Genomic DNA, 12,827 nt, shown 5'->3' on the forward strand with positions numbered 1-12,827 from the left:
TCTAATTTAAAGTCATGAAGCGGGGGCGCCTGGGTGGCTCAGCTGGTTAAGCCTCTGCCTTTGGCTCAGGTCATGATCCTGGGATCCAGCCCCACGTTTGGCTCCCTGGTCAGCAGGAGAGTCTGCTTCTCCCTTTCCCTCTGCCCTTCTCTCCTGCTTGTGCTTTCCCTCTCTCTCGCTCTCTCTCAAATACATAAAAAAATCTTTATAAAAATAAATAAATAAAGTCTGAAACCTAGTATGCATAGAGCAACATTTTAGCTGCCTTTTTTTTTTTCTTTTTAAAAGGGTTTTCTTAACTTCTGGACTAAGGAATTTGGGCACCTGAGTTCTTTTGCTTTTGGACTCATCTAAGAGACGTTTTATACCTATTGCTTAAACACCTTAAGCAATTTTTTTTCTAACCTTACCTGGATGCCAAGAGGAAATTTATTATCGTTTCTAATGTGTCAGAGAAAATGTTATATATTAACCGGTGTCTGACCATGTAGGAGAGGCCCTTTTTATCTCCTAGGGAACAAAAACCAGGAATGTGCTACATGGAAAAGGTAAATCGCTCATCATTTTGTTTCTGACAATTGTTTGGGAGAGGTTTAGATCCTTTGGGGGGAAAAAAGGGAGGAAATAGTCTGTAATTTAGATCTGGCATCCCTACACACAAATTCTATGATTTAGTCAAGTTCAGTTTCCTCTTCCACAAAGCTATGGATAGTAATATATATTTCTGTTAGTAAGCTTCTATAGTAAGCTATATGTGAATGTACTTGGTAATAGCTTGAGCCATAAAAAAGTTGTAAGTTTTGAAGAGCAAAATGGTCAAATATCAGCAAATTTATATGGTTGCTAACACATAGCAGAGACTCAAATTTGATTAGATGAAAATCCATAATATTTTCTCCTTTCTTCTTTTGCCTTTTGTTTTCTTCTCAAAATTTTGCATATGAAATATTTGTATATTTGCATATAAAAATATTCTTTTAAAACTCCTTATCTTTCCACTAAGTGTAATATCTGGTTAAAGCATACCTCACTGAATGTACATAGAAGTATAAAAATGATTAAAGAAGTCACCTACTGTTTGTCTCAACCAACTCACTGAAATGGATCCACTGATATTCGTGCTGGCTAATATTTTCTAATAATCTGCAGAGTTTTTTTTCTCCTTTTGTTATGTTTGGAAAATATGAGCATTAGATAGCATGACTGTGTGTTCAGACTGCCAAATGCCAATAGGAGCAGACTGCACAGCAAGAGAAGTGCTTTTGTTTGACAATGTGTTATACACTATTGATAATGATTTTGAAATTGAAGTTGGTACTCTTGCCTTTTGCTCAGTGATATGAAGTTTTTAAATTGTCTTTATTTCAATTAAAGAGCAATGGTTAGTGCTGTTGTTTATGTTCATCCCGCCTGTCAGTGTATGTGTGTAATTATAACATGTAAGGTTTTAGTCTCCCAAATGCTTTTGAATTTTGTCCAGGACAACATATTTCTGAAGGTATTTGCATTTATTCACCAGAGACTATTCATGATGTTGCTTGTTTTCTTGATTAAATAGTGTTTACTCAGAGCCTCCTATCTCTCCTCTTCCCGATTCCTAAGCCAGGAGCACTCATCATCATAGCCTGTGATAGATGCAGGATGGACCCCAGGACTTTGGGATTTTCTTCCTGGCAGCCTTCGACTAACATTAAGTAACTTAAATTTTTGTTGCTCACATTATGCTTTAAAGAGAAATGTGGAAAGAAAAGAGTTGGGATTCTCACTTTCCACAATATGCAAATTGCTTAGTCTACAAATGTCAGATTCTAAGAGTAAGTGACTTTCATTTTCACCACAACAGCTTCTCCAGCTAATAAGTGACGATAATTGTATTTGTCTCATGCTTGAAACCAATGCTACAGGTCGTGCAAAAGGCTATAGAGAAACAGGTAAAGAAAAATTATTGATTCGATTGTGTGTTTGTATTTGTGGGCATTTGTCAGCCTTCAGGACAAAAGTGGGACATCCAGCCTTGATCCAGAGCAAATTGCCAGATTTCAGTGAGCCCCAAAGGTGATATAAAGGAAGAATTTCTACCTTAGGTGGTTCTCAGTGAATTACCCCAGAGATAGTTGCTAGAATGCTGAAAGTAATTCCAGGTTGTCATTTCAAGTTCCTAAGAATGGATTCATATGGTCTACGCTGTTCTAGTGAAATGGCATATACATATTAGAAGCTGTCTAATATCTCTTCATAGGGATCTGACTGGAGGATCCTGAATAAGTGGCTAATATTTGAGGATTGCCAAGAATCTAGCAAGGATATTAGGGCTTCACTATTCAAGTTTTGTTTTCCTCTTACTAGAAAAGACAACTTAAACTATATGTACTTCAAGGAGCTTTTAGCTGAGGAAAAAATATGTACCCAAAAAAGGAGAACTTTTTATAGGAGAGCCTACTAACTAGATTCACCTTCCCGTTTACCACACTTAGCACTTTGTAACTGGGGAGGAGCATGATATGGTTCTCACTGATGAGAAGTGGGCAGAAATGCCTGAGGAGGTGGCCATTTTTGTTTCATTCTACCATACAATAAGAACAAAGTACAGGAAGACAAATCTTTTTGCTCTTGCCCTGTCCCAGCTTCCTTTCCCTGGGGTTGGCAGTACAGAGCCTGGAAGTGGAACAGCCAGTATGTAACCCTAAGAACAAAAGTCATATCCTGAGAATGATGAAGTAGAAAGCTAGAAGGAGCCTGGGTTTTTGATGACATCATTTGGCCACTGTGCCATCCCTGGACTGCACTTCTTGGGAATTCTTGCTGTTGAACATAAATAAGCTCCTTAGTTAAGCTACTGTTGATCAGATTTTCAATTTCTGGTAGCTGAAATATTTCTACTGAAACAGCCCCAACCATTTCCTGCTCAACCCTAGTGGTTTTTAGACTTTAACTCGAGTTACCTGAAGGTCTTGCTAGAACATGGTTTATTGGGTCCATAGTAGGTCTGTGATGGCACCTGAGAATTGCTCTTCTAACAAGTTCCCAGATGATGCTGATGCCGATGGTCCAGAACTATTGCTCAGAAGAATGATTTTTCTAAAATACAAATTTTAATGAAAATCATTTTCTTAAAACACATTAGTCCTGCACCCAGACCCTTCAAAGCAAAAGCCAAGCTCCTCGCAAGGACATCTAGATCTGTTTTTTCATCTTTGTCTTTTGTATCTCTTGCATGTTGACCCTAAGTTCCTGACACACTCAACTGTCTGTCATTGGCTGATAACAGCCTATTATTGTCTGTAGCCATTTTCTAATAAATTTTTCATTCTGCCTAGAATATTCTCCTTTATTATTTTCTTGACCATTCTCACTATTCCTTCAAGACTCAGTCTTCACTTGGCTAAGTCCCTGAGTTAAATACCCTATACTATGAAATAATTATTTATTTATGTTTCAGTCTTGTTCAATGTGATTTTCTTGGAGCACAGTCTATGGCATTCAGGCATTCCCCTCCATAGCCCTGGTGCCCAGCATAGGTGCTGAAACATAGGAAAGAGTACAAAGGCTTGCTGAGTGAAAAACTATTTGCCAAAGCATCAACAATGCTGTGTGTTTATGATATAGTTCTTTTTATACCCTTGGGCTGTAATAGAACCTCCCTCTTTTTGTATAGATCTGTTTATTGTTTATAAAATACATAATTTAATACTTTATTATAATCACTTTCATCACTGTGTAAAAGTAAATTTGATGAGTGACCTTTGAACATAGTCCTTTGCAAGGGACAAAGCCCTTATTTTATCTCTCCTTTTTTTTTTTTTTTTTTCCGATGCAACAGAAATTGAAACCAGAAAATTCTCACAGAACAGATGCCCTTGCAATTGAAAAGCACTCCCTCTAATAATGCTTGGCATAATTTTTGTTAGGTTTGTATCTCTGGTATAATTACATGATGATTTTAATGGAAATTATAAAGAAGTATTTTACAAAGGAACAGAATATTTTATGTGTAGTTATATGTAAATTTACTCTTATAAATATGCAAGCTTTCTTTCTCACATGGGTATTTGCTTAAGGATCACTCTGATAAATGCAAACAAGACTCATATTATTTATTAGAAGATTGCTGAGATATATAACAGTAATTGTCATACCACTCTGTAGAATTCACTTCCAGAATCTGCTGTTGTTCCTATTGACTGATAATACACAGTAAAAATTGCCACATTTAAAAATTCTGTTGAGATATTAAAATATCTAAGTTTTTATTTTCTTCAGATGCATAAATTATTTTTATATGCATGTTGTTATTTACCAAGCCAATCCGGCTTTCAAATGAGGCAATAGCTCTAGTTTGTACAATATGATTTCTGAAGTTATCATTCATATCAGTGTTAATTCAATAATAGATAAGAGAAAAATACTAAAAGATAAAGGAAGTTTAATCTTTGGAACCTGGTATTACATGATACAATATATCATAAGATGAGTGTTTCACTACTGGCTATGTTTTCCTAAGATTAAGTCGGAGGTACAAGTAAAATTAGTGCCCATTTCACAACAAGATATACAAGATTATTCTTTCCACTTATAAGCTTAATAGCAGCACTTCTACAAGAAAATTAAAAGACAAAAAAAGCTTGAGTTCAGTTCACTTCAATTAATATAACAAGCACTTGTTAAGAGACTTCTACTTCATTAGGACTGTTTAGAGAGAAGCACACGAATGCATAGATGCATAAAGACATATGGGTAAACACTAAAATTATTTTGCAATGCTTGGTATTTTAAGCCAACCTCAGAAGAGCAGTGGCTTGGTTTCAGCCATGGCAAGTGTCCATTGCTTATTTCCTAATTTTCCTGTACATCAAAATGTTTGATTATTGAAGAGATGCTCTTGTTTTTTTCTAGGTGAAAATAAGGAAAAGGCATGATGGGTCCCTAAAGTTCATACTTAGATATTGTCATAAAGACTATCTTTAAATCATTTAAATTCTGAGGTATGGTCAGAAAATGTTAGGAGGTTAAGGACATCTCAAGATATATAAATCATGTATTGTTGAATTCTCTAAGACAGACACACTGTCTCCCTTTTTCTTCATTTTATGGCATGATATCATTTTGGAATAATCAGGTTACACATTAACACTGAGGCAGAGGAAATTCCAAATGCTTTCATGGTATGGTTGGCACCATGTCTTTATATCAACTAAATCTCAAGCAACCTAGAATCAGCATCCTCTCCAGGGTAGGGCCAATAGAGGCAGTTCCTCCAGACCCACCTCCGGTCTGTGTTTTCTCATGCAAGTAGCTACTAGGGAGAGTGAGAAAAGTATGTAGGCACTTTGTTCTAGAGAAACCCATGGCTTTGAAACATTTATAAATCTTTCCCAATTACCAAGCAAAGGAGAATGTTTTGCTGTCCGTCTCAGGTTACTAAACTTGTATGTGGCCTTTATGTGACTTATTTCACCGCAGTTATTTTAAACCTGATTTGTATTTTTATAAGAGTGTAGATGAACACCTTGTGCTCAGCCACCCTCCTGCATGCATACCTTCCCCGCTGACTGGGCTCTGACAATTCAATGTGATTTGCACCATCTGGGGGTCACTCACTCAACACGCTTCATCTAGACCCCCTATGCTGGACTACAACAGCCCCTGACTCGACTCTTCACCCTTGGACCTCCCTAATGGCTTTTTGAACTGAATTTTTTATGAAGGGAAGGAAAAGAAAAAACAGGAAAAACTTTCTGTTAAGTCTTAATTGTTTCTACATATTAAAATCACTTATAAGTATTCGGAAGGGTTTTTTTTTAAAGTGGTCCTTTGAGGACAAATCTCCTGCAGGAAAGCAGGCTTTGATCTGCTCCACAGCTATAGTTTTAAATACCAACAAAACAATGATCAGTTTTGGGATACACTAACAAGACAATATTATCTTTAGTTTCAGTCCCAGGTTGGACCAAAGAGAAGCAGATAGAGTGAGGAAACTTGTTTCAATTAAACCATGCATATGATTAGAGGGCACCCAGGAAAATAAAGACAAGATCTAAATTATCAATAGAAGGGGTCAAAACTTAGACTGTCCAGTTCTGACGGCCTAAATCTTGAGGTCCAGATAGATTCTAAATAGCTCTAGATGCTTCAGATCCCACATACAGGGATTTTAATACTTTAATAATGGTTTTAGATGAAAGTAAATAGTACTTGAAAATATTTGAGGGGCGCCTGGGTGGCTCAGTCATTAGGCGTCTGCCTTCGGCTCAGGTCATGGCCCCAGGGTCCTGGGATCGAGCCCCGCATCAGGCTCCCTGCTCTGCGGGAAGCCTGCTTCTCCCTCTCCCACTCCCCCTGCTTGTGTTCCTTCTCTGGCTGTGTCTCTCTCTCTCAAATAAATAAATGAAATATTAAAAAAAAAAATTGAATACTCTTCAAAGTGCATAGGAAATATTTTATCTTTAATTCTACTTTTAAATGTTCTCTATTTCTGACAAACCCTCATGTAGAGACTTAATTATACAAACATTTGTTGACTTTTTATTATGTGCTAATTAGGTAGATAAATTCAGTGTAATCTGTCAAGTGCTATGATTCATATGAGAGAAGGATTCCCTGGATGTGCATATAATCATCCCCTCATGGTATGGTCAGAAGAGGCTCCCTGGAGCCTATATCAGAGGGACATTGAAGGGACTCAAGTGAAGTTAGGACATTGGGTCAGGAGGTATAGTAACTCAGAAGCTTGAGAAAACATGTTTGCAGAATCATAAGTCATTCAGTCGATTGATTCTTAGTTTTGAGGTTGGGGGGATTGTGAAAAGCAGTATTCTGAAGGTGTTCCCTCAAGATTTGTTTGTCTTGGTTATTAAAGCAAGCACTGATGTAGGGGCTACTTGAAGGGACTTTGTAGATGTAATCAAAGTTAGGTTACTGAAAATGGAGAAATTATCTTGGGTTATTTTTTGGGACAAATCTAATCACTTGAGACATTCAAAGCAGGGAAATTTCTCCAGCTGAAGTCAGAGAGATGCAACCAAGCAAAGAGGAAGAAGGGAAAGTAAGGTATTGGATGCATGAGAAGTAGATCACGCACTGGTGCTGGCTTTAAAGAAGAGAGCCAGAGGGGGCATGACCTCTAGAAGCTGAAAATGACCCCCAGCTAAAGGCTGGGAAATGAGGACCTCAGTTGTACAAATGCAAGGAACTGCATTCAACCAATTTGAATGATCCTGGAAGCCAGTTTTTCTCAGAGCCTCCCAATAAGAGCCCAACTAGCTAAGACCTTATTTTCATCTTTGTGAAACCAGGAGCAGAAAGACCAGCTTAGTCAACCCAGACTTCTAATCTTCAGAAATGTGAGTTAATAAATTGGTGTTATTTTAAACCTCTAAATTGTGGTAATTTGTTATGGCAGCAATAGAAAACTAACACAGGAGTAATCGTGAAAAATGAGACTAGAAGCAGTGATTTTCAGCTGTACCTAATATTGTTCCCAGGGAACGTTTGACAGTAAATAGAGACATTTTTGTTTTTCACTACTGGGACAAGGGGTAGAAGGGTGGAGGGAGTTGGGGAGCATGTTTGCTACCGGCATCTAGTAGGTAAAGGCCAGGGCTACTGCTAGAATTCTGTAATGCACAGAACAGCCCCCCAGCCCATAGAAAAGTATTGTGTGGCCCAAAATACCAAGTGGCAAGATTGAGAAATCCTAGATAAAAATTAGGCAATTACTGGCTGGATCATCAAAGGTCTTATGAATCTTGATCCTACAGAGTTTGCATTTTATCTCCAGGGCTATGAACAGCCATGGAAACTTGTGCCCTTTTCTCCCTCTGGCTACATGGAGAACATGCTATACTTCTTTTGTTGAAAAAAGGACAGCAAGCAGGCCTGAGATAACTATTAGAAGCATTTCTATTATTTAGTAAACATCAACTGAAAAAAAGTAGCTAATAAATTAAATCGTATCAAACTTCTTTGTTGCTGATCTAACATAATCATTTGTTATGCAAGTGGTCATTTAAAAAGTAATAATAATTGCCAAAAAGATGGCTTATAGTGATGAGTCATTCTTAAAACTGGAAGCCTAATGATATTTTTGAAAAAATATTTTAAGGAAAACACCAAAAGGAAGTGTTCACCTAATTAATTTCCTGTGTCTTTGTGAGGATATCTTATCATATCAGTGATTTTTCTTATACACAAAATCCTCTGCTTGCTTAGTTCACTGTATAATTAGGCTATTGAGCATCTACTTCCTTTAAATCCCTTTGTCTTAGTCTTTTACATTTTCTTTTTAATAAATAAGAGCACGATTGCTGGATCTTATGGTTAAGACTATGTTTACATTTGTCAGAAACTGCCAAACTGTTTTCCATAGTTACTATACCATTTTGCATTCCTACAAGCAATAAAAGTCTAACTTTTTTTTTTTTTTTAATTTATCCACAACCTGCATTCCCTGGGTGAGCCTAAGACTTTGTTGACTCTATGTAAGATTTAAAAAGTCAGGAATAAAAATAAGGTCTCTTTTTTCTCCTTAATCTAACTCTCACAAGCAAATTAGCATGTTTCATATTGATAAGGATAATTGATAAGAATAATTTGAAAGTCCAGGTTGTATTTTCACTAACACGATTAAAATTTCAATTGGAAATAATAAAAAAATATATTAACCATATATTCACTTAGTATGGGCTTGACTTAACATACCACAGACTGATTTCTCCTTTAAAATAATGGTTCCTATTGACTTGTCCTTGTTGATTATTAGATTGTATTATTGTTTGTGTCATGACATCTCATAGTTAATGGTACCATATCATCACTGGTGCATATAGGCCCTCTTATTCTTATCGATTTGTTTAGTTTGTACGTATTTATCTAAATGAGTATTTTTTTCCTAGGGATTTAAAATTCATTTAAATGGTATAGAATTACATGTTTAATTACATTTTATTTTTCACTAAGCATTCTGTTTTTCAGCTGTATCCACATATTCTCCCTGCATTCATTCCCTGATTTCAGCTGTCCCAGTGATGCACATCCAGGTGATCTCTTCCAACTCTCACTACACAAATGATTCTACCGTGACCTCTTCATAAACAAACATGGACACTTATTTGCCTAAGCATGTAGGGCATATTAGCAATTTCTTTAGAATACATACCATGGAGCAAAAATTCAGAGTTATAGGATATTCATCTTCTATACTTGGCTAAAATATGTCTGCAATCTCCTACCCAGTGTGTATGTACTCCAATTCACCAGCAACAGTGGTATCATCAGTTTTCTGGGTTTTTTTGGTCTTTTAGCTATGAAATAATAACATTGTAATTTAAATTTCTTTATTTGATTATTCATGGTTTTGAACATTTCTTCATGTGTGCATTACATTTTGCAGTTTCCTTTTAGGTAAATTGCCTGGTCATGATCTTTGCCTGCTTATCCGTAATAGTTGCTGTCTCTTGTTAATTTGTTGGAATTCCTTATATATTATAATTAACCATTTGTAAATGTCATACATTACAAAGTATCTTCTGCATTTTGTCTTCTGTATGTTAACTTTGTCTAAAGTTACCATCATTGGGCACCTGGGTGGCTCGTTAGGTTAAGTGTCTGCCTTCGGCTCAGGTCATGATCCCAGGGTCCTGGGATCAAGCCCCACATCGAGCCCCACATCGAGCCCCATATAGAGCCCCACAGCAGGCTTTTTGCTCAGCGGGAAGCCTGCTTCTCCTCTCTCTCTGCCTGCCCCGCTGTCTGCTGCTCTGCTTACTTGTGCTCTCTATCAAATAAATAAACAAAATCTTTAAAAAAAATAAAAAAATAAAGTTTCCATCATTGAACAGAAAGACTTAATATTGATTTAATAAAATTCACCTCTTCCTCACCCACCTCATGGTTTGTTCTTTAAATTTTGTTTTTCTGTTTTTTTTTAAATTTTTTTAATTTTTTTAGTCATTTGCTGACCTTGGGTCTCAAAGATACTTCCCACATTTTACTCTATTAACTTTATAATCTTGCTTTCAAATATGGGTGTTTTTAACTTTTTTGGTTTCAGAATATTTTAAACTTAAAGAAAAATTGTGAAACTAGTTCACAGAGTCCCAATATACCCCACATCCAATATTCTCTATAATTTGTATTATATTGTTATGTGACACCATTAATAAACAAAATTGATACATTATCATTAAGTAAAGTTCATGCTTGATTCAGATTTCTTTAGTTTTTACCAAGTGTCCTTTTTCTCTTCCAGGATGCCATCCAGGATACCAAAATACATTTAGTGATCATGTCTTCTTAGACTACCTTGGTTGATACACTTTTTTCAGATATTCTGTGTTTTTGATGACCTTGACAATTTGGAGGAATACTGGTCAGGTATTTTATAAAATGTCCCTCTAGGGATTTTTCTTTTTTTTTTTTAGATTTTATTTATTTATTTGAGAGAGAGAATGAGAGAGAGAGAGAGCACAAGAGGGGGGGAGCGGGAGAGGGAGAAGCAGACTCCCCACTGAGCAGGGAGCCCGATGCGGGACTTGATCCTGGGACTCCAGGATCATGACCTGAGCTGAAGGCAGTCGCTTAACCAACTGAGCCACCCAGGCGCCCACCTCTAGGGATTTTTCTGTTGTTCTTCTCATGCTTAGGCTGGGGTTATAGGTTTTGGGGAAGAAGATTGCTATGATAAAGTGCCATTTTCATCACATCGTATCAAGGGTAAATAGTTTCAACATGATTTATCAATGTTGATGTTGACCTTAATCACCTGGCTGATACAGTGTTGATCATGTTTCTCCACTAAATAGTTTACTGTTTCCCCACCTTTACCCATACTGTACCCTTCAAAGGAGGGCACTGTGCTCAGCCCACTCAAGAAGTGGAGAATTATACTCAATCTCATTGAGGGTGAAGTATCAACAAAAATTATTTGGAATTCATCTATATAGGAGATTTGTCCATTCCTCTTATCATTTATTTATTCAATCATTTATGGTTAGTAGTATGGGCTCATGGATATTTATTTATACATTGGGTTATAATCAAATACTACTTTATTTATTTTGATTCTCAAATTCTGCCAGCTTTGGTCTTTGGGAACTTTTTCAGTTGGCTTTTACACCCCTTGGACATGTTCCAATCATCTTGAATTCTTTAAGTACTTCCTTATTTTCTGGCACTGTAAGATGTGCCAGGCATATCTTATGTATTTTCTGCCCCAGTCCTCGAATCAGCCATTTCTCCAAAGAGCCTTGTTTCCTTTTATTGGAAAATGGTATTAGAAACCAAGATCTTAGCACTAGATATACTCATTACTACTGGACTGTTACTGGTTTTAGGCCCTCTCAGCTGACAAACCAAGGAAATATATATACTAAGGTTAATTCTTTGTGATGTGAAGTTCTATTGGTTTTGACAAGTACATAATGTCATGTATCCCCCATTATATTATCATACTAAATAATTTCACTGCCCTAAAGAATTCCCTATACAATCCTCTGCCCCACCCCCACTCCTGAATTTTTGACAACCACTGATTTGTTTGCTTCCTCAATTTTTTTGGTCTTTTCCAGAAACCAGATTAGTAGAATAATGCAGCATAGAGCCTTTTCAAAATGGATTCTTTCACTTAGCAATATGCACTTAAGATTCATTCATGTCTTTGTATATTGATAGCTTATTCCTTTTTATTGCTGCATAGTTTTCCACTGTAGGAATGTACCATGGTTTAACCATTCACCTTTCAAAGGACATCTTGATTGCTTCCAGTTTTTGGTAATTGCTCATAAAGTTGCTATGAACATTCATGGGCTGGTTTTTTGTGTGTGTGTACATAAGTTTTAAATCAAATCCAGTAATTGCTAGATCATATGGTAAGGCAATATTTAGCTTTGTAAGACACTGCCAAATTGTCTTTGAAAGTGAATGTACTACTTTGCATTCCCCCTAGCAATGAATGAGTTTCCATCTCAGCATCTTTGCCAGCAACTGATATTGTCAGTCTTTGTTGGATTTTAGCCATTCTAATGCATGTTTAGTTGTATCCCATTGTTGCCTTAATTTGCATTTCCCTAATGACAAATAATGTTGGAAACATTTTCATATACTTATTTGCCATCTGTATATCTTTTTTGGTGAGATGTCTGTTCAAATGTTTTATTCATTTTTTAAATTGGATTGTTTGTTTTCTTATTGTTGACTTTTAAGAGGTTTTTATATACTTTGGATACAGGTCCTCTATTAGATATGTGTTTTCCAAATATTTTCTTCCAGTTCATGGTGCATCTTTTCATTCTCTTGAAGGTATTTTTCAAGGATCAGAAGTTTTTAATTTACTGAAGTGCAATTTAAAAGTTGTTTCTTTAATGGATCATGCTTTTGGTGTTTTCCCTAAAAATTCATCACCAACCACAAAGTCATGTAGATTTCCTTTCATATTTTCTTCTAAAAGTTTTATAGTTTTCTATTTCGTATTTGGTTCTATTTTGAGTTAATGTTTGCAAAACAGTATAGGTCTGTGTCTAGAGTCATTTTTTTTTTTTTTTTTTTTTTTTTTTTGCATATGGACATCTAAATGTCCAGGACCATTTGTTGAAAAGACTATCCTTTCTCCATTGAATTGCTTTTGAATCTTTGACAAATATCAGTTGACTACATTTGTGTGTCTATTTCTGGACTATTTATTCTCCACTGACTAATGTGTCTATTCTTTCTCTATACCATGTCATCTTGATTACTGTGGCTTTATAGTAAGTCTTAAATAGGGGGAGTCTCCAACTTTGTTCTTCATTATATTGTGTTGGATAATCTAACTCCTTTGCCTTTCCATATAATTT

The 12,827-nt window shown here is 36.1% G+C and overlaps 1 long non-coding RNA gene across 1 annotated transcript in view; it reads right to left on the minus strand.

Annotated features, from left to right (window-relative positions):
- Positions 1–234: 234 nt before the first annotated feature.
- Positions 235–12,827, minus strand: part of LOC116632869 — a 196,963-nt gene continuing 184,370 nt past the window's right edge. The window contains exon 7 of the long non-coding RNA XR_004299517.1: positions 235–3,078. This is a non-coding gene — a long non-coding RNA (uncharacterized LOC116632869). The remainder of the gene's footprint in view (positions 3,079–12,827) is intronic.

The sequence above is a fragment of the Phoca vitulina genome, unplaced genomic scaffold (genome assembly GCF_004348235.1).
Source record: "Phoca vitulina isolate PV1807 unplaced genomic scaffold, GSC_HSeal_1.0 scaffold7, whole genome shotgun sequence".
In the NCBI taxonomy this organism is placed as follows: domain Eukaryota; kingdom Metazoa; phylum Chordata; class Mammalia; order Carnivora; family Phocidae; genus Phoca; species Phoca vitulina.